Raw genomic sequence first — 20,617 nt, forward strand, 5'->3', positions numbered from 1 at the left:
AGTCGGGTGGCTCGCGCCCGGCACGCAGCACGGAGCCCTTCTCGCCGTGCCCCAGCCTCTGCTCTGTCATCTTTTGTTGCTGCGTGTAAAGCGATGCCTGGCAGCACCCCACAATTGACAAGACTGACTTGCTGCTTATCTCTGGCTGCATAACTGGTCGTGAAGGTGTGCTGACGGGGACGGTGCGGGAGCTGCCATGGCTGGTCCCCGTGGTGAGCCGGGTCCCGGCCGGGGAGCTGGCGAGGATCCGTCACAGCAAACGGCTCCTGCTCCTCGTGTTGCTTTGACGTGCCGCTTGTCAGGGATTAGGGAAGTACAAATGTGTTCCAGTGCACTGAGAAGTTAAAGAAATCTTTGTTCTGGTGTCACACGTAACGTTTTTTAACCTTTCAGCGCAGTGTTTGTTGACACCCTGGTTCCAGCGGGTCAACGCCTGTTTGCAGCTACTCCTGACCTCTCCTGCCCAGCCTGGCTGCGGCTTCTTTCACTGTGGGGTTAAATTTCCTCAATGTAAATATTTTCTGCTGTCCAAGCTTGTTATTAGTTGCTGTCTCCATGCTCTCATTTTCTTAAAGACTGTAGGGAACAGTCCTTTGCATGAAGAGCTCAGAGCTCACACCTCCAAGCATCTTCCCAGTAGACACTTTCTCAGTGTCTAACACCCACTAAAAATCAGTGGGAGCAGAATCCATAACTACTGCCAAAATATCCAGGTATCCTGAGCATCTGACTGCTTCCCTTGACCACCTCTGTTAGACCAAGGGCTGGCAGAAAGGAAGAGGGAAGAGCAATCCCTCCTGGAGCGCGAGCGCCAGAAATGATTCAGAATTAGTCTGGGTCTAAGCCATGACGTATTTCGCAATTTAGAGCCCAGAGCCTGTCATGTAAACGACTTTGCAACCCCTGCACTGGGTGCCGATGATGATCCAACCCCTAAAACCGATGTTTAGGGGTAAGGGTGGTGGAGGAACACGGGTAAAGTGGGTTGGTCACTCTTTTACCTTGCAGTGGACTCCCCAGAATGAGCAAAGCAGCAGCAAGCGGTTGATCGAGGTTCCAGAGGGGTTTTGGAGAGCTTAGCCCTCAGATCCCCAAAATTTGGAGAAGGGTCAGTTGAATTTCGTAGCACATGGCACAGATCTGAGGCAGAGCAGCAAACACATCTGATGTTGGCTGTTCTGAGCTGTGGCCATGACCAGGAGCAGCGTGGGGCGGCAGTACATCAGGGCTAATTAAGCACTGGTATGAAAAAAATCACAGCATTTCAGTTATGTCACAGTATCTGCTTTCTAATCTTTCAAATATTCTCCTATCAAGAAGTCCCCTCTTGTAAACCAGGGCTGCTTTGGATTTTGATGAGCTGTAGAGTGGATTTTCTGTGCTGTGTGCGCACTACCAACTTTCTGCAACCCTGCCATGGATGGGGACAAGTGTATTTCAAAGGAGTTTGTCTCAGAGATGGTTCAGAGAAGGATGCTGGGCACGTGCCCATCAGAGGAGGATGGATATGTGCCCATGGTAAATGATTTTTGTCACGTTTTGCCGTTTTCTGTAGAATGGGTCATCTCTGAGGCTCCAGGAACTTCAGAAAGTTGAGTATTGCAGGTTTGTCTCAGCTCACCGGTGATGGGGTTTTGTTCAAAGCCACGTGCAAAATCTCGGTTGACATCAAAACTGAACCCAGTTTCGTGACCCTTCTGTAAGCACAGGGTGCTGCTTGCTCGGGTGAGGGTGGAGAGGCTGGAGAAGCAGGAAAGTGCTCTCCTCTGCATCTTACATGGAATAAAAACTTTACCAAAGTCAAAACTTCATTCAAAGCAGAGCTGTTCAGAGTACAGCAAGTGCCAGAATCGCACTTGGCCGTGGGTTTGTGCTGGTGCGTGTAGCAGACGCTCAGGGAGGGGAAGGCAGCTGTTGAGCCGTGATTGCTGCTTATTACACTAATTATGATAGTCTTGCCGGTATCGTGAGCTTCCCTTCTCCTTCCTCCATCTGTCTGTTTGGCCATTCATGGTTGCTCATCTTTCTGAGATACGTCTGAAGGGCTTAGTACCGCAGGGAGCCCGACTGCGCTCCCGCTCTGCTTCCCCACACTAGTACAGGGGAATGATCCTGGTTTACACACTGAAGGAATTTTGGGGATTGAGCTGTTTGCGCTGAAATAAGGCCGCAGAAAGCTGAGATGTTCCCCTGGCTCGTCAACTCCATGTTTCCAAGGGTCTCAGCCCGGTGAGCCGCCCTGCTCTGGAGCATCCCAACCTGTTTGGTGTGGAGGGAAGAGGACAATGTCCAGCACTTGCTTCATTGCCTTTTTCCTCCACGTTTTGCTTTCTGCCCTGTACCAGAATAACCAGGCTCAATCCTGGGCAGAGCAATCTCCTCCAGTCCGGGCACACCGCAGGCAGGTTCCCAGCTCTACCCAGAGAACATCAACTGTTTTCTAGAAATGTCCTCACTCCTCTGCCGCGGGAGCCTGGCCAGCCCTGCCTTCGGTACAACCGCTGGCAGCCGCAGAGCTGACCCCAGATGGCTGGTCCGTTGTTGCAGGGAGGCACGGTGGGTTAAATGCTTGGCAAAAAGCAAGCACCGCTCCCTTGGGTGCCCACCTGGGCTTTATTTCGCTGGGGAGGGTTACTCGTCGTCACAGGGCGCTCGCTTGAAAGGAGCAGCCCACTCCAAAGCAGGCAGCAAAATGCTTGCTGAACCACAAAATGAGGAGGCTCGCTAAATCTCCGGCAGCAATAATTGCTCCTAAAAGGCTGATGTGTTGTTTAGCCTGCTCATGTTTAGCAAACCTGTTTGCTTCGCCCTTGGAAGAGAAAGCTGCGTGCAGCACACCATGGAGGGGAAAAAAGAGGACGAAGCGGCCTGTGGTTTTCAGCGTGTTTCCCGAGCAGTGACTGATGGAGCGAGAGCGTTTGATAATGCCGGTGTCCTCCCGTCAGTCACGAGTGATTGGGTTTCCCCACCCTTCCTGGTGCTGGTGGGATGCCCTCGTGGGCTCGTACAGGCTGGAGCACCGTGCCGGAGGCTCAGGCTGGTGGAGGGCAGCAGCAGACCAGGACGGTGATGCTGGTGTCCCCAGGAGCACGGGGCACCCCTGAAGTCCCCTGGCTGGGGACATCTGCAAGCCATGTCGTGGTGTGGCTATGATGGCACCAGCCAGCATCTCCTCACAGGGTGGCTCGGACCTGTGGGTGTGCAGGGCCGGGGCTGGTGCAGCGAGGAGGGATGCTCCGGGGATGCCGCCAGCACGGGACCCGTCCAGGAGAGCAGGGAGAGGCTGGGACCCCGCGGCGGAGGGAGCCAGCACTGGAGTCTGGGGCCACGCTTCTGGCCGGCCCTCTCCTGATACGGTCTTAATCCCTCCCCGCGGGCCCTGATCCCCCTGCTCCTGTGGCAGCCGGTTCAGTTGCATTTCCCTGTAGATCGCGATAAGATAAAAGCGTGGCCATGTTGTACAGTAAGAGAAGCCGGTTTAGAAGATGACAGGTTATACGGGGAAGGGATGCGGGTTTCCAGCTGCGCGCTCTCGCCGCCGCGGCCGCCTTTGATGGGGGCTGTGATTGATGCTGCCTTCGGAGCCGGCGACGCGCTGACCTTTCCCTGACGGGCTGAGCGGCTCTAACGATCTTGATGGGGCTGGCAATTTGTATATTGGGTTTGATGTACGAGGCTCGGCACGGCATGGAGACGTGGGGCTGGTGTATGACTGACAGCCCTTTCCCATTAAGGGTGGTGAGGCACTGGCTGCTCTCCAGTGGTTTCTTTCAGCGGGAATGTTTTGCCGAATTATATTGTAGCAGAGAAGTTAAACTGTTAAATATCGTCCTTTATATAGAATGAAGTGACTTGCAGGCCAGAAGGCTTATCACTGAGAAGGCTGTTCAAACTATATGCTTAAATTAATTAATGTTTAGTGAATTATTTTTGCCCTGACTGTAATGTTCAGGCTCCTTAGGCAGATTAAGCAATGCCGTAGTTTGCGCCGGAGATTTTTTTTGTTGTTGTTGTAATTCAGCTGTATGAAATTTGACTTCTTGCAGGCAACATTAAAACCTTTTAATTTCCATGAGTTGAGCTGTGTATAAATCACACACTGGTTGGCACATCTCGTGGGTGCTCGTGGCAAGAGTAATGAATTTCATGGTTTGTTATGAGCTACTAAAACCAACACAAACACAGAAAGCCCGTTGTAATCTCAGCATATCATTCGAGGAAGCAATTTATTCCTAAGTATGAACAAATGTCAAGCCACGAGAACAAATTGTTATTACTAATTAAAACAAAGGGAAGAATAGCAAACATCTCTTGTCATTTGTGTGCGGTGCCAGGCTGTCTCGGGGACACCGGAGCTCCATCCAGCTTCAGCTAGTGGGACAGCCAGGCTGCAAACCTCGCCGTAGCCTACGACACGTTGACCTGCTCCGTGCGCTTCAGGCAAGGCACGGGGCCGTGGTTCTAAGAGGGCTGGGGCCGGGAAGCCACTCAGGCTTAAATCGAGGTGTCACTTCTCATAATTTTATTGGTGGGTTTTTATTAATTTAAAATCAAGATGAGGTGGACTGTAGAAGTCTTGTCATGGGTCGAGTTTGGGATGGACCGAAACAACACATGCCAGTCCATCTGCTCACGCTAGCTGGTTTTACGTCATGCAGGTCTACTTCATGCTCTCAGGTATGAAATAAAAACCTGTTTTGGCACCTTCTTCCCACGGAGGTAGGAAGTGAGGAGCCACGTGCGTTCCTGACTGTGGCTGATCTCCCTGCCTTTGCAAATACACTGGGAAGTTTAAGACTCAAAGGCATCATGGAAGCTCATTTCTGTTCATGACCCAATGCATGTGATTTCCTCCCAGACGTGTTACGGGAGCATCGAGCGGATCCAAAAATGGGCTGAATTTACCACTCCCCTGTGCGTTTAACACAGTTTGGGAGCAAGCAGCAAAGAGGTCTTTTCTCTTCGCTGGCAGAGAGCAGGCAGCCGTGTCTCGCCTGGGTGGGAGCAGAAGCACGGCTGTTTAAACCATCGTTGGTTCCTGGGGAGCTGGGACGGAGGTTTGGGCAGTCCCCGGGCCTGCCCGCGGTGCCTGGCTTGGAGCAGGGGCTCGCCCGGTGCCCGGGGCACCGGGAGCACCGAAATCCCACCGGCAGCCAGAGGAGATGTGCGTCGTCTGGTTTAGCGAGGTAAAAACCAGAGTTGTGTTGCTTGGCCAGGACTCAGGGCTGGCCCAAGACCCACCTCTGAGCACAGAGATGGATGAGCACTGTGCCCCGGTCCTGTGGGATGCACAGCTTTTTGGGGGGGAGGGGGCGACGACACGCGACCGTGTGGTGCATGGCTGGTGCGGAGGGGAGCTCGGCAAGCAAAGGCAAGAAATCCTCAGGGCATGAACCACTGACCCGAAACACCCTATTAGACAGGTTTGGAGCCAAAAAATAAAACAAAAATCATCTAAGGTGACAGCGACCCTGACAGCGTCAGGCAGCGAGGGAGCCCTGAGCTGCTGCCAAGGCACGTGTTCATGCAGACTTGCAGGGTTATTTGGTTATCCTGGAAATACATCTTCTATTTTGTGTAAATGGAAAATTAATTTGTTGCTGATCAAAGGTTTAGATCTTTGGAAAACATACCACCAGATAAGCTGAAGATTTATGCATTTCCTTCGTAACATATTTTCAGTGAACGCTTTATTATTTGTGGAAAGGCCCCAAGAAAAATAATGTCATTAAAAAAATAACTGCGTTGAGTTTATTTAGCTGAAATTACGATACAGTGCTTTAATGAGGCTTTTGTAGGCATCATTAAAGGACACTATTAAAAAGTCTTCGGATGAGAACACTATCAGGCTGGCAAAGGGGAGAAAACCGCATGAGCATCCAGACTGTTGTTCACATTCGGTTACAAATTTGATTTCAACATACGAAAGTAAAAAAGATGGTAGTGCCCAGTTAAAGCTGGAGGTTAGGAAAAGCCTTATTGTTGTTAAGCTCTCTAAAGCTTCTTGCATTTAGGTGATTTTGTTAAAAAAAAAAGAGAAAGAGATACAGGGATTGATTGAAACGCTGTCTGCAGCGTGCTCTGCCGGTCTGCAGGCTGGGGGTGCGTGGTGGTTGGGGACAGTCGGTGGGTGAGGGTCCTTTCGGGGTGCCTTGCCGTGGGGGGGACGGGGTGCAGGACAGCGATGCTCAGGAGCAATGTGCCGGGTCCTCCCTTGGCATCACCTCCGCTTTCGCCCGGGTCGGTGCTGCCAGGGGCCGCGGACGGCACGGGGTGCGCTCGCAGCCGCTGCCTCGCCGCCCGGCTCTGCCCGTGCGCCGAGGGATGCCAGCGAGGGTCAGGCCTGCCTCGCTGGGCGGATTGGTAGGAAATGCAGCAAATTGTCTCTGAAATCGCTGCGTGTGGGCTGTACCTCCCCGTCTGTGTCAGCTGCTGCTGGGCTCGGTGGTGTTTTAAAAACTCAGTTCCTCCTTGCAGACCGGCAGCGTGGATCCTTGCCCATGGCTGTGCCGAAAATGAGTCGAACGCGGCAGCGGGAGGAGAGGGTCCGTCTCGCGCGGTCTCCGGCAGCAGCCGCGAGAAGGTACAAATGGCAGCCCCGAGGAAGAGCGGAGGAGGCCAAGTTTTTGGGATTAATGATCTGCATGTGGTGGTGGTCTCTCTGCCCCTCCCTCCATCCCGTTTTTCTTTAAGACATCCCTGCTTCTGGTGTGAAGAGGTATGGGGAGGATCTGCTACATTGCATAAAAAATTAAAAAAAAAAAGAAGAAAAAAGAGAGTTCAGCCTCGTTTAAAGTCCCAACCTGTATTTTGTGACTCGAGTTCTCCTAGGAGCTTTCCCCGTCCCTTGGGCACGTCCCTATGTGTCTCCTGAAGAGCCAGGCGTTTGGGCGGGAGGAGTTGGGCCAGACCCTGCCCCGTAGGGTCTTCTCCCTTCCCTGCTCACTGCTAACAGCTCTTCGCAGTCGCCTTGCCTTTCCCCTCCAGCGTTTGCAAAGCCCTCTGCAGCCTCTCGTTCTGCTGCTGGTCGCTGCGGTGGGAGCGGAGCTCCGGCTGTTCCCCAGCCCAGCGACTGCGCTGGGCACGGCCCGACCTGGCACCGGGCTGGGAGCGCTGGCTCGGCGAGCGGAGCTTTCTCTGCAAATTACAGGGGCGAGCGTGGAAGAACCCCCGTCAGCATCCAGTTCTGCATTTCTGTGGGTAGAAAGAGCGATGGGAAAGTAATCTGGTACCGTGCCTGTCGCTGTGAGCCAGGACGGGCTCGGTGACGGGGACCTGCCATCCCACCGAGCCCGGGCAGGCTCATGGTGCGCGCTGCGCAGGGGACAGCCCTCGTCCCTGTGGGCAGCATTTCGGGAGGCTGGAGCTTCTGTGGCATCCTGAGGTAGCAGTGCTGTGCGCTGCCCCAGCAAGCTGCGGCAGAGGATGCTCGCTAAATAATTCAGAAAGGCAACTTGATCTGACATTCATCAGGTTAGTGGCCCGCTGACCTCGGGGACGCCAGCCTGCTGTCGCTGCGCGTGGCCGTGCCGTGTAGCTCGTTGTCATCGGCAGAGTCAGCGGCGTCACGTGGAGCCCTATTGACTGACGGCCGGTCGATACACCGAGGTGATAAAATACAGCGTTTGCGAAACAAGGGCTCTTACGGTGATTTGTCTAATTAGCCGTAGGGATGGGTGAGTTTGTGCAAATGGCAGAAAGTTTAACGTTGACTGGGTTTGGGTCTTTGTCCTTACAACTAACAGCGAAGGGCAGAAAGATGTGGCTACATTTACAAGCAGAGTTGTCCATCTCACACCTCTTTTTTCCTCAACAATGGCTTCCTGCTCTCAATCTTTCTTTATTTCAGTAGCTAAGGTTTTACTTCTGGTCATTTGCTTCATTGCTGGCAGTTGTCAGCATCCATCCTCGTAATGGTGCAAGTCCTTCACGTGACCTTTGATAACGTGCTCCACCGGCTCGGTATTCTCCTTGCTGCTTAATGAAACACCCATTTCACCTGCATAACGTGCAGAATCTGTCAAGAAATCTTGTGTGCATTCTCGAGTTATTCCAACACATGACCTTTTCACAAGCCTTGCAGTAGGTAACGTTGATGTGGAGCAGTTGCCAATGAACCGGCTTCTTTCAAAGCAGGAAGGCTCATTTCCACCTTCCTGAGACAGTTGTGTGTCCAAACATGGCAGCTTCTAATCTGTTTTCTTGTCACAGAAGAGCCTGTTCATTAGATTTTGTGGATATTTAGGGTTGCAAGCATTGGAACGAGGAGTTTGCCAGGAGTGATGGCAATTATTCACGCTGTTTGGAGACCCAAAGCTCTTCTGCTCATAGCTAGCCATGCAGCTGAGATGTTGGAAGTGTTGGTCTCACTGATCTTTTGTATCAGCGTGTGGTTCTCTCTCCTGTTTTATCTTTGTGGATCAACTTATACATAAAAGTTTGCAATTTCTGGTGTGATCCCTTTCTTGGGGATAATCCAGTTGGCCAAGGCAGCCAAGCAGAGTTCAGCTTTGCTGTAGGATGCTTGGTTGCGTGGGGATGACACCAACATGGTGGTGGGATCGTGTCAGGCTGGTGCTGGCTGACTGGAGCTGCTGTAGATGGAGTTACACAGAGTGCGTTGTACAAGAAGCGGGGTTGGACAGTCAGGCTCGTGCCCTGTCAGGCTTTCCTCCGTGCGCGGGGCCGGCTGGCAATCCTGCTCAAGTGGCACTTGGGGCATTAATAGACACTTTGCTCGCAAGTGTTTATAGCTAAGGGGCCTTTGCTCCTTGAAAGTTAATGCAGATAAAGTCAGACATTTTACTGGTGTGTTCAGCGAAAATTAGTGCCTGCAGGTCCTACCGTAAGGAGCGGTACATATTCTTTGTGCTGCTTGGAGCCCCAAGCCACTGCGGCGTGCTTTTAGCAATACATTTCCAGGGAAGATTATTACGGTAAACACGGGTAATTTCTGCTCTGCAGCATTTCTGCTCAGCATTATCGGTTTATAAGCAGGCTTCTTTATTTGCTTTTGCCCAATTCAGTTTTGTCTCAATTCCTTTGGATTGTAATTAACATGTTCTGAATTTAAGAGGGAAAAATACATCACGGTGGGGCCGTGGCGTGTTAGCCATGGAGAGGTGAGCTGACAGCCCGCCCGCAGCGCCGATGCAAGCTGGAGGGGGAAAAATGTGCCAGTTTAGGAAGCTAAAGGGTCAGGGGAGTTTTTCCCTACAACTTCTGTTGCTCTGTGTAGTTGGAGGGGACCCTCTGCGGCGCTGCGGCCGTCCCCAGCAGAAGTGGAGGTGATGCTGCTCCTTTCTCTGTGAACGGAAGGTCCGACCCGGCTGGGTGCGGTAACAGGGTTGGTGCTCAACTCTTGGACTTCCAGCTGCAGATTTAATTAAAAAAAAACAAAAGAAAAGGGGGGAAAAACCCGCTTGGCCGGGGTGAGCTGGGGCAGCTCCGAGGGGGAGCTGGGCTGGTTTGTCCCAGCTGAAGATCTTGCCCTTGAGATTTTGAGTGTAATTCCATATAATGAAACCTAATTTATGAGCCTTAATAATAATAATTTAAGGCATTTGAGGCTGCGGAAAGACTCGCAGCTGTAGTTTCTGCGTCCTTCTGTGTTCTGTAAACATAGCTGATATTGCCAAAATGAGGGGCTCTGAAATCCAGAGCCGGGCCCCGAAAGTCAGGAGTGTGCTACAAAAGCACTACGTGTTGGGCAGGTTTAATGTGCTTTCTGTATTTTTTCTGAGCCCACGGAAACTAGGTTTCTGAATTTCACTCACTTTTTTTCAAATGCAAAATGCTCCTCTCCAGTTGACTTGAAGCAGAGATTCATTTGTGACCACCTCATTCCCAGGCAACCGGCTTTAAGAGCAGCAGAAGAGATTTGGCAGCTCCTTCTCTGTGTTTTCTTTTCTTTTCTTGCGGGGGGAGACCTGGGGGAAGGAGGCTTCGGCATCCCCGTTGCGGTGGCGTGTTCCTGGGGCTGGCGGTACTCACCTGAGGCGCACGTAAAAGGTGCGGATCGTACATCTCTCGGGGCCGTATGAAAGAAGGTGGGTTAAAATATGCAGTAGCCAAAATGCCACGCTAATAACTTGTGTTTCCTAGAATATTTAGCCCTGCTGGTGCACAAACATGCTCCATCTAAAAACCAGTGGGGAATCATAGCAGATGACTGCAGAAAATAATTAAGAGGGCACTGAAAGCCAGGAGAAGAACGATACGTTGCTCAGAGCCAGCGGATCGTTGCTTTAATAGCCCGCGTAGCTGTGAAGCGGTGCCTGAAGTTTGACAGCAAGTTGAGATTCGGTCAGCGTCAAATGAGATGATCGTTGGGGAAGGGTAATTAGTGTCTTCACACCGTTCAATTTGGCTGCTGGTGCGGAGCCAACTCTTCGAAACACGCACATGCGAGCCAGTGAGAAGGATTTTTATTTTTTTTTCCTTCCCCCCCCCCTCGCTTTCCCTAAGCTGCCTACAGGATTTATTGATTTCTGAGAGCGGGCTGATTTCCATGTAAATAACGGGGCGGGTGGCCGGGGCCGCGGCGCGCGGTCCGGATGCGGTGGCTTTGGCTTGCTGACATCATTGCTCATTAGCATGCAGGAGAGGACAGCAATGCAACAGCAGAGCCCCGCGCCGCTCCCGCGCCGGCGGTTATTCTCCACGGGCTGCGTCTCTCCTCGTTAATGCCTCGCGCTCGGAGAGCAAATTGGACATCCTCCCGCCACCTCGAAGGGTCACTTAGCGAAAGGCGGGTTGAGGGGGAAGCTGCTGGATTCCTTTGGATGGGGGGCACCCTCCGGAGCCGGATTTCGGAGCCAGTTGACTGAAGTGTGAGCCGAAGACGCGGGGCAGGGATGGCACGTTTCTCCCCGGCGGGTTTCCTTGGCGGACGTGCCGCGGGCGGTGCGTGCCGCCTCTGAACGGCTCCGGTGGCAGCCCCTGGCTGCATCTGTCGGGGCGGTGGGAGGCTTTATGGCACTGCGGAGCTTGGGCTGGCCCCGGGAGCAGCCCACCAGCCCGACAGCGGCTGGCACGACTAGGGCGGCTGGGCGACCCGCTGGATTCCACCCTCCTGCGCTGCCGTCGTCAGTGGGAACAGGTAAGAAACTGCGTTTTGCCAGCGACTTCGAAGTCGTCGTGGGTTTTTAGGAGGGATGGAAAGTAGCAGGGAGGAGGAGGAGGAGGAATAAGCAGCGTTCTGTGGATGCACGTCGCTGCCTGCTAACTTTGCTCAGCGTGCTGGTGGTGGTGAGCTATGGGGGGCTGCGCTGTTTTCCCCACCCTTTGGCGTTCTCGTTGTTTGTGGATGTGGAAGGTTAATTGTTAAATTGCATTTCTGCAGCTGCAGGAAGTCGGGGGGAAACGCTGATGCCACTGAAATGGGTTTTTCATTTTAAAAATAACTAGGAAGGCTCAGCTGGCTCTAAATAGGAATAAGTATAAAAAAATCCTCATCTCACAGTGTTGATTTTATTGCTCTGGTAACTGCAGCTTCCAGAGGCTGAGTTGTCTGGGCATTTTCTGAGCAGACTGCGAGCAGGCTGATGGTGTGGATGAGGACATTACTGTTCAGATGTTTATTCTGGTGGTTTTGCCTTCCTGAGGACAGAGAGTTTTGAAGTAATAATCTTTCTGCGTCCTTCTTTTTCATGCCAGAATGCCTAAGTATAAACCACCCTACAACCGCAACCTGGGGGTTATGTTTTTCAATGCAGTCTTTTCAAGTCAAATTTCCTTTCCTTTTTTCTGTTTCTTGAAGGAATATTTTAAGCAGATGTGACACAGACGTGACCTGTGACCGTGGAAAGATTTTAATCCAGTTACTCTGTGTTTTGTAGTCATGATTCCTTGGCAGTGCTAAACACTGATTGAATCTTTTCGAGCTGTTGAGGATTAGCGCTGGACAGAATAATGCCAAAATAATTATTCGCACCAGATGCAGAGTCATCCTTTCAGTTTTAGCTCTCTTATCCTGTAACTTACCTGACTTATTCCGCTGTTATTCCACCTACTGTGGGAGCACTTACATGTCGCACATTGCTGCGTTGTGTTTATAAGGGTGCCGGCTTGAGCCTGCGATAAAAGATTTGTAAAGTAAAACTATCTGCAGCTAACAAGATTATATTTTGCTTCTTATGTTAATCTTCTCCCGTTGCGTGTTTTCTACCAGCCAGACTCAGCTTAACGAAATGACCCAGCCTTGCGCACTTGCTGTTGGCAGACTCGCTCGGGCTTAGCCTGCACGTACACAGATGCGGCTGGCAGGGATTGCTTTCACGAGCCGGTCAGTACTGCCTGTCTCAGGGGATGCCGTCTCAGCCTCAAGTTTTGAAATAATTACAATTTTCAGCCTAGCTCGCCCTGTTTCCGAGTGTTTTGCCTATCAGCCGGGTTTTTTCCCTTAGGACATAGGGCCTGGGAGGTGCTCGAATCGCAGTGTGTTTACTGCTTCCCGTGGTTTCTGCTTGTCATGCTGCAAACGCAAGCTGGCAAAGTCCCTTAAAATAGCACTTACAGCCCCAGGGCCGATTACTGCGAACCCGCTCGGCAGAGCCTGTCTGTCCCAGCCCGGCGCTGGAGAGGTGGGCTGCACGCCTGGAACGGGGTGGGGGGAAAGGGTGGGCAGGAAGATCAGTACTGCCTGCAAAAGGACCAGGGTTATGCAGACTTGAGAAGACGGTGAGGCCCCACATGCTGAACAGAGCCAGGCTTCTTTGTGGAGAGCTGGGTTTGGATCGAGGGGTAGAGCTTAAACCTTGCTAGAACTCGAGCCTTGGAGGCAATTTTCTGCCCTCAGTTAAGAAGCAGAAAGAAGCCCCCTGTGATACAGCTCTGCATTGTGTTAGGCTGAAAAGCCACTGAATGGTGTAATTAAGAGCCTGACAAGGTAACCTGTGGGGTAGGACAGGGGCTTTGCAGCCCAGACGCGCGTTGGCTCTCGGGTGGCGAGCGCTGCTGAACTCAGCCTGGAGGGGGTTTGGCCGGGGTCCTGCTGCTGCCTGCTCCATCCGCTGCCTCCCCTGCCCCATCCGTGCCGGCCAGGGACCCCGTGGGTTCTCAGGGACTTGAGGTTGTCCTGCCACGGGGGACACCAAACGCCTCTCGGTTGTCCACAGCTCCTGGGTCTGCCCGTCCCGTGGCTCCACTGCCTTCCAAAATCATGAGATTGGCTTCAGCATGGTTTGCCCATCAGCTTCAGGCTTGTTATTGTTGTTGTTGAGCGTGTTCTTCTCTTCAGCTTGGAAACCAGGGGTTTGCATTTCTCCTCCATGACCAGGAAAAAATATGTGATTGTTGTCGTTCCCCTTCAAGGAGGGGGAAAAAAAAAACCTGACATAAATATGTTGAGATGAGTGGTGAGCCTGTGAGCTGGCAGGCTGCCTCCATCGTCCTGGATGTGACAGAACAGCTTGCTGGACACATTTTCTCCTGGTAGCATGGCTGGGCAATAGGTTGGGGCTCACAGCACCTTACCTTTCCCCTTCTCTCTCTCCCCTTTGTTTGATCTACAGCTCACATGGGTATAGCACTTTGCCCACCTCTGTCTAACCTCTATTACAAAAAAAAAATGTTGCATCTTCTGCCAAACGGCTTGAGAGCTCCAAATAGAGAGTTCTCCTGAGATCTGCCAAGTTATTAATATCCCTTAATTTAAACATCTCATCTTTATGCATCAGAATTTTCACAGTTCGTGTCAGGGGTTGCAGCTCCCGGGAGCAGCCTGGCAGTGTGGTTCAGGTCAGGAGGGTGTTTACGCACCCTGGGGCTCTTCCCCAGCTCACGAGGAGGAACTGGAGCCTGAGCGGGGACCTGCGTTCACCGCAGAGAACCTGGGCTCCCCAGAATGACCTGTGATGCACCCCAGCTCCCCTGCCGTGATTTGGCCACAGTTTGGAAAGGTTGGGCATGTTTTAATTCGTGCTGCAGTGGTGCTGAGAGGTCTGGCCATGGCTTGGGGCTGTGGTCCTGGTGCCTGGTTTGCCTACGAGGGCACCAAGGCAGCCCAGAGGAGGGATTTGGGGGTTTGTACGTTGTGTCATGTTTTGTCCTCTTTTCTTGGCCTCGTCTGGGAGGAGCACAGCCTTGTGCGCTGATGGTTGTTGTCTGCCACGTGGTGCCGAAGACCACAGAGAGAAGAACTGGAAGCAGCGTGGAGGCTGCCCCAGGCCGTGCCGCAGGGAAGCAGTGGTTTGGGGACAAGGGTGGTGGGGACCCACAGGCAGATGTTCCAACCGCTGCTTAAATTGATGATCCTGCTTCACTGTGAAGGCAGACCAACTGGAAAATCCTCAGAGACTGCTTTTGCTTATATTTGGCTGCAGCTGGCAATAGAGAATAGTTTGTCTTTTTCTTCTTTTTCTTAATTAAGCAAGAATAACTCTTGCGATGGTAAAGGATTTTTACAGTCTTAAAAATAAAATTGGTATCCAGTCTGAGACCAAACATGGACAACTTCAGGCAGAGAGGAGAATTTTTCCAGGAGTGGAAATGGGGTTTGTAATGAAAGCCTCAGCGGCACCCTGGATACCTTTGCAATTGCTGTAGTTGGCGCTGTGGAGGTCAGAGGGGATTAAAAATAAAGCAACACTGAAAATCTGGCTTGCCTCGAATAGATCAAGTGGGTAGAGAAGAGAAGATGGATGGGGAAGATGGAGAAGAGTCTGAGTTGCAACTCTTCCATCCTCTCAGTGTTTCCCCACCTACTGCAGACCTTTCCGGAGATGTACAGCTACACGTGCTCCCCTATGGGCACTGAGACTGGGGGGAATTGCATCTATAGGAGTAATTTAGTTGCTGGGTTATTTCTCTCTTCCTGGGCTTCTTGGCATTACTGTGCTACCTGCTCTGTTGTTCCCACCTAATGTTGATCTTTTAAGCCAACTGTTCCTACAGCATCTTGGATCAAGTGAGCATTGTCCTCCCTTGGCCATCCTTTGCAGACCAGCAAGGGCACCTTGTCTTCAGACATTGAATTGCTGCTATTGTAGATGCCCATGTCTAATTCACCTCCTTTAGCCTTCTGGCTCATTCTGGCCTTCTGGTTTGTGCTCATTGCCCCTTCAAGGGGCAATGGACACAAAATGAAGCATAGGAAGTTCCAGCTGAATATGAGGAAGAACTTCTTCACTTTTGAGGATGACGGAGCACTGGAACAGGCTGCCCAGAGAGGCTGTGGAGTCTCCTTCTCTGGAGATATGCAAGACCCGCCTGGACAAGGCCCTGTGCAGCCTGCTGTAGGTGACCCTGCTTCGGCAGGGGGGTTGGACTAGATGACCCCCAGAGGTCCCTTCCAACCCCGACCATTCTGTGATTCTGCACCCCAGTCTGGCAGATAAAAGCTTTCACTGAGCTTCCTTTTCAACCCAGGTAGCACAAGGTCTTTGCAATTCATTCCACTGGTAGTTCTTTTTCCAGCTGAAGTGACTCTGGAAGAGCTGTGAAGTTGCAGAAATGTTTTGTCCAGAAAGGTGACGCTTTGTTGCTGAGGTCCGTGGGACCTGGGGCCATGGGCAGCAGCTAGTTGAGCTACTGGGAGAGTTTGGTTCAAAATATGGTGTTAGAGGAACTGGAAATGGAGGCAGAGCTTCAGCTCCAAGTGTCTGTTTTGAGCACAAAAGCTTGGGGCTCCTCTGGAGAAGCTGATGTTCAGGGTGTTGATGGGGAAGCCACGACTGGGTGCTGCCTGTGGGTATGGGTACTGCCACACCTCGGCTTCCCCTTTTGTGAAATGGGAGAGTGGTGCCTGTACTGCAGAAGAGCCACCAGGCTCTCCTTGTGTTGGTGAAAGACTACGTCAATTTTTCAGTTTAGATAAATGTTTGCCTTGCCTGTGGGGTCTGGAGAAATGGGTCTGTGTAGCTGGAGCTCGCTCAGGGTGGGAAGATGCCTCATTAGCTCTCAAATGAGGGGAGGAGAGAACAGGCAGGGATATCAAGACGCCCTTGCTAAGAGGCTCAGGGGTCGCGTGAGCTGCCCCAAATCCTCAGCCTCTCCCGTTTCTGAAAGCCTTGTGATTTACTGACTGATGGCTGACCCAAAGGCCTCATTGCAATCAGAACGATGGCACGATGCTGGAAAAAAATCAGGCTGCTGTGTATGTCTTAAGCCGAGCGGGAAGGGAATTGCCCCTTTGCTTTCACACATCCCATCCGAGCTGGGCAGACAATTGCTTTCTGAGGGATTCCCAATCTTGTGTGTTAATGTGTGCGCAAATGCATGCAAATCCTTTATTAGGGAGCGCAGCAGAGGCATCGTGTGGCCCGGCACTGGCCGTGGCGTTCCTGCTCCTCGCCTTCTCTGGAGACGGAGCTGCTCCCTGATGCAGCCCATTTATTTCCATCCCAGAAGAAACAAGTGAGCAGCAGAGATAAGCCGCGCCGGGGGATGACAAGGGCTGTTGGCTTCTTTGTCCGAGAGGAATTTTAACATTTCTGCCATGATTTGAAACTCTGCCTTCGTTCTTGCTGCTGCCGGGAGGGGTTGGGATCTTGCACCGCCCTTTCCTACAATAGCCGTGGTGCCCAGCCTGGGTTTGTGGCGTTCGGTCCTGCGTGCCCACCCAGCCGAGCTGGCAGCCACGGATGGAGGAGCAGATCCCTGCGGCCAGGGGCTTCTCCTGTGGGCTGGGGTCTGCTGCCCTCACACCCCAGGGGACTCTGGTCCTGCCCGCGCTCCCCAGAGCCCAGCACACGCAGGCTGCTCGCAGGAGAGGCCAGCTTAGCCAGCTCCTTCGCTGGAGCTACAGACCCTTCGCAAGGACCCACTTTGCCTCGGCTTTAGATTGCCCCCAGTCCCTCTTCCCCAGCTTTTTAGCGCTGCTTGTGCTTTCCCAGTTTGGAGTCGTTGCTGGTTTTTCACAGCAGGGAGACCTCGGCTCTCTTCAGAAAGCCGGGGGCACGCTCGAGGCGCTCTCCAGAGCCTCTTGCCACGGCGCTGGTGTTCTCAGCGTGGTTTCACTCATGGTTGGTGCCGTTGCTGTGATGAAAGGACTGCGGGAGGCCCCAGCGATGGCAGAGGCTGTGCTTTGCTAACCGCGGCGTGCAACAAGAGGCTGCTTCGTCCCGGAGGCCTCGCAGGTCGATGGGGCTCGTGTCGAGCCGTATGTAGGTGGACCCGGGCTGGAAGCGTGCTGCTGCATCCCCGGCGAGAGGGACTCGGGAGCCGGGTTCTCGGCTCGGTGTGCAGATTCCCACTGTGTGCCTGGTTTTGGCAGAGGGCTGCCTGGGGTGGTGGATCCAGTTTGCAGCGTTCCCCCTGCACCAGTGGATGGGTGGGGATGTAACTGGGGACGGGGGTTAGAGCCTCCTCCGAGGAAAGGACCGGCTGCCGTGCCAAGAGCACCACGTAGAAGCAGACGTTGCGAAATATAACACGTCCATCTTGTAGCTTCGTCACATGAAGCGCTGGCCTTGAGCAGACCACATTTTTCAATCTGTTTTCGAGCCGTTGCTGCTTTGTACCATGTGAAGTCAATTCAAGGCAGGCTCCTTTCCAGCTGAATCCGACACCAGGAAATGTTCTTTTTCTCCCCCTTTGCTTCCCGCCGTCGTGGCCCCGCGGCAGGGGCAGCTCCATGGGCTGCTCCGCGGCAGCTCCGTCCCCAGCCCGTGCCTCCCGCGGCAGCAGGGCCGCTGGCCGGCTCCCTCTCCTCTCTCCTCCCTGCCCACAAGCTGTGGCTGCTCACCAGCTCCTCTATTTACCCTCCGTGCCTGAAGCTGGTCGTGCTGTCAGCTCTCCTCGCTTTTCTGGGAGACCCACCATCACTGGGTTTCTCCTCTCCAGCCCTCAGCTCCTGGAGTCAGGTGATGCTCCAGGGTGTCCTCAGCTTTTACCAACAGCACCAAAATATCTCCAGCCCGGTGTCCTCCCTGACGCTGGAGACCTCTTTTAATCACCAGGGCAGATACTTCCCTGAGATGAGCTTGCAAACCCTTCTCTGGGATGAGAGCAAGATGGAAAGGCTCAGGAATGAAGATGGGATTTCCAGAGAGTAATTGGCATTAGTTTCTTCTTGCTTAAAATAAAAAACACCGGCCTGTGCTCTCCTCGAGTTGCGTGGGGCTCTTTGGCTGCACGGGCAGCAGAAGTCGTTGTTGATCACAGAATCACAGAATATTCGGGGTTGGAAGGGACCTCTGTGGGTCATCTAGTCCAACCCCCCTGACTAAGCAGGGTCACCTACAGCAGGCTGCACAGGACCTTGTCCAGGCGGGTCTTGAATATCTCCAGAGAAGGAGACTCCACAACCTCCCTGGGCAGCCTGGGCCAGGGCTCCGTCACCCTCAGAGGGAAGAAGTTCTTCCTCATGTTCAGACAGAACTTCCTGTGCTTCAGTTTGTGCCCATTGCCCCTTGTCCTGTTGCTGGGCACCACTGAAAAGAGTCTGGCCCCATCCTCCTGACACCCTCTCAGCCTTCTCTTCTTCAGGCTGAAGAAGCCCAGCTCCCTCAGCCTCTCCTCGTAGGAGAGATGTTCCAGTCCCCTCCTCGTCCTCGTAGCTGTCCGCTGGACTCTCTCCGGTAGCTCCTCTTCTTTCTTGAAGTGGAGAGCCCGGAACTGGACACAGTACTCCAGATGAGGCCAAATGGTGATGAAGCCTTGGTGGTGGTTAGGTGTGGCTTGTGTCTGGCCGGAGCCAAGCTAACGGGTTTCCCTTCGCAGGACATGCTGCGGCACCCTGTCTATGGGAAGGTAGGTGGCACGCCGATGCGCTCAGCGTCTCCAGGCTTCTCCACGCTTCCCACCTCAATGACTAATGACCTGGCGCTGGCGGGAGCGACTGGGCAGGCTGCCGGCTGTGGCCCTGCTCCTCTCCAGCACCCAGGGGCTCCGTGCCGTAGCACCGGCAGCCACAGTGCCACGCCGCGCTGCCAGCCATCGTGTGCTCAGCCGAGCGCGGGCACGCGCGTCCTCTCGCTTCACGCCGCCCCGCTTTGAGTGTGGTGGGGAGATAACTGCTTTTATCAATTTCATCTCGCATTTGAAATGTACATTTTTATATTAAGTTTTTACTACAGGGAATTATTTTTAATTATAGTGAGCTGGAAGATGATAAAATAAAGTCGAGTGAGTGAGACCTATGCGAAGAAGTCATGGAAACCATATCATAGGAGTGGAAAGACACTCCTAGGACACCCAGTATTGTTCCCATGAAACGTATCCTAATGTAAAGAAAATAATAGTAATTAAAGCTGTTAATCTTCTGCTTTTAATGAGGGGAAAGGAGAAGAACTGAATATCTCAGGGGCAAGATCCTGAAGTTTGTAGTTTGCCCAGGGAGGTGGCAGAAACCCCGTGCTGCAGATGCTCAGTTTTTAATGGTGCAAAGATTTTACAGAGCCCGTTGTCCTGGCCTGGGGACATCACTGATGTGCAAATGGGGTGCCTGTGTCCTTTTCATCCTTTGCTTTCCTGACCAGAAGAAACCACCCGCTGGCAGTCCCTGCTTGGCTGGGATGGGGCAGGAGTGAGCATGGGGGTAAATGAGCTTCCTGACCCGGTCCTCGTGCTCCTGGCTGTACGTGGTGTGAGCTGCGGGATGGCCATCACGTGGAGTGACCTCTGGGACCTAACTGGTCGTACATCTCGCCTGTTAACTCTTCAAGACCTTTATGTGAAGTCCTCACAATGGCCTGGTTTATCTCATTTATTAAAAGCCAAGCCCTCTGATGCTGTCCTGCCACCCTCCCTCTCCTGAAGGGATGCGTCTGGGGCGGGGAGGAGGGCAGAAACATGCGGGGTGGCTTTTTCCCCGTCGCAGTGCTCGTGCTCCTGGCGTTGCTGCTATCCAAGCGTGGACTGTTGGGTTGCCTCCCTTTGAAGCTTGTGATCAATATCCTGGAAGCTAAAATTTGGCTAACAAGTCCTAAGCTCCGTTAGAATAACTGTCTCCAGTGCCAAATCCGGGGCTCTGGAGCTATTAATTATTCTTAGCATCTTGTTGCATATTGAGCTGCTTCTAATCGTATCGCGAAACGAGATGGAAGTGGTGAGGAAACCAGTGGCTCTGCTGAGGCAGAGCGCCCTTCCACGGTAGCTGATTCATTAAAGTATTCCCATGAAATCACTGGGTGCCTCAGTGATTTTTTAAGGTAACAGCCGGAGGCGATGCCGAGACTCTGGGACTGGACGCAAACCAGACGCCGGGGGTGCGTGGCGGTCGCTGCGGGGTTGAGATCTGATGAAAGGCAGGAAATGGGAAAATCTGGCAGATCTGCCTGGCTTGACTGAACGGAGCCTCCTGACTTTCGCTCGGGTGCATTTTCTGTGCTGTAGTGGCCAAGTGGATATTTAGACTCGAACCTGGATCTGGGCGCTGCTGTGCTGAGCTGGCTGGTACGTGGTGGTGGACAAGAAGGAAGGGTGTTTGAAAATTACAGCCCCCAGCGTGTAACGGTTGCTGCCCTCTGAATTTTCTTTGCTTTACCTCGTAGCAGAGAAACCCGCAATGACAACAGTAACTTTTCCCTTGCTTTTTGTGTGGTACCTTATCATTTCTGAGCTGTCTCCCTTCTGCCACCCAAGTGAAACCGTATCTCATTCCTCAGAAGTCAGTGGGGTTTCATTAGCGCAAATTAATTCAGAATCCTGGGTGGTTACTTTAAAATAGACACCA

At 52.8% G+C, this 20,617-nt stretch overlaps 1 protein-coding gene across 3 annotated transcripts in view; it reads left to right on the plus strand.

Moving 5' to 3' along the window:
• The window catches only part of PRICKLE2 (prickle planar cell polarity protein 2), a 111,777-nt gene that overhangs the window by 56,580 nt on the left and 34,580 nt on the right, over nucleotides 1–20,617 (plus strand). The window contains exon 1 of one of the 3 annotated variants that reach the window (XM_075432525.1): nucleotides 10,616–11,101. The exons of the other annotated variants lie outside the window; for them this stretch is intronic. The gene's annotated coding sequence lies outside the window, so the exon portion shown is untranslated. Of the gene's footprint in view, nucleotides 1–10,615; nucleotides 11,102–20,617 lie in introns of those variants that run through there. 3 annotated transcript variants of the gene reach the window in all.

This window comes from Opisthocomus hoazin, chromosome 11 (assembly GCF_030867145.1).
Source record: "Opisthocomus hoazin isolate bOpiHoa1 chromosome 11, bOpiHoa1.hap1, whole genome shotgun sequence".
NCBI classification, from domain to species: domain Eukaryota; kingdom Metazoa; phylum Chordata; class Aves; order Opisthocomiformes; family Opisthocomidae; genus Opisthocomus; species Opisthocomus hoazin.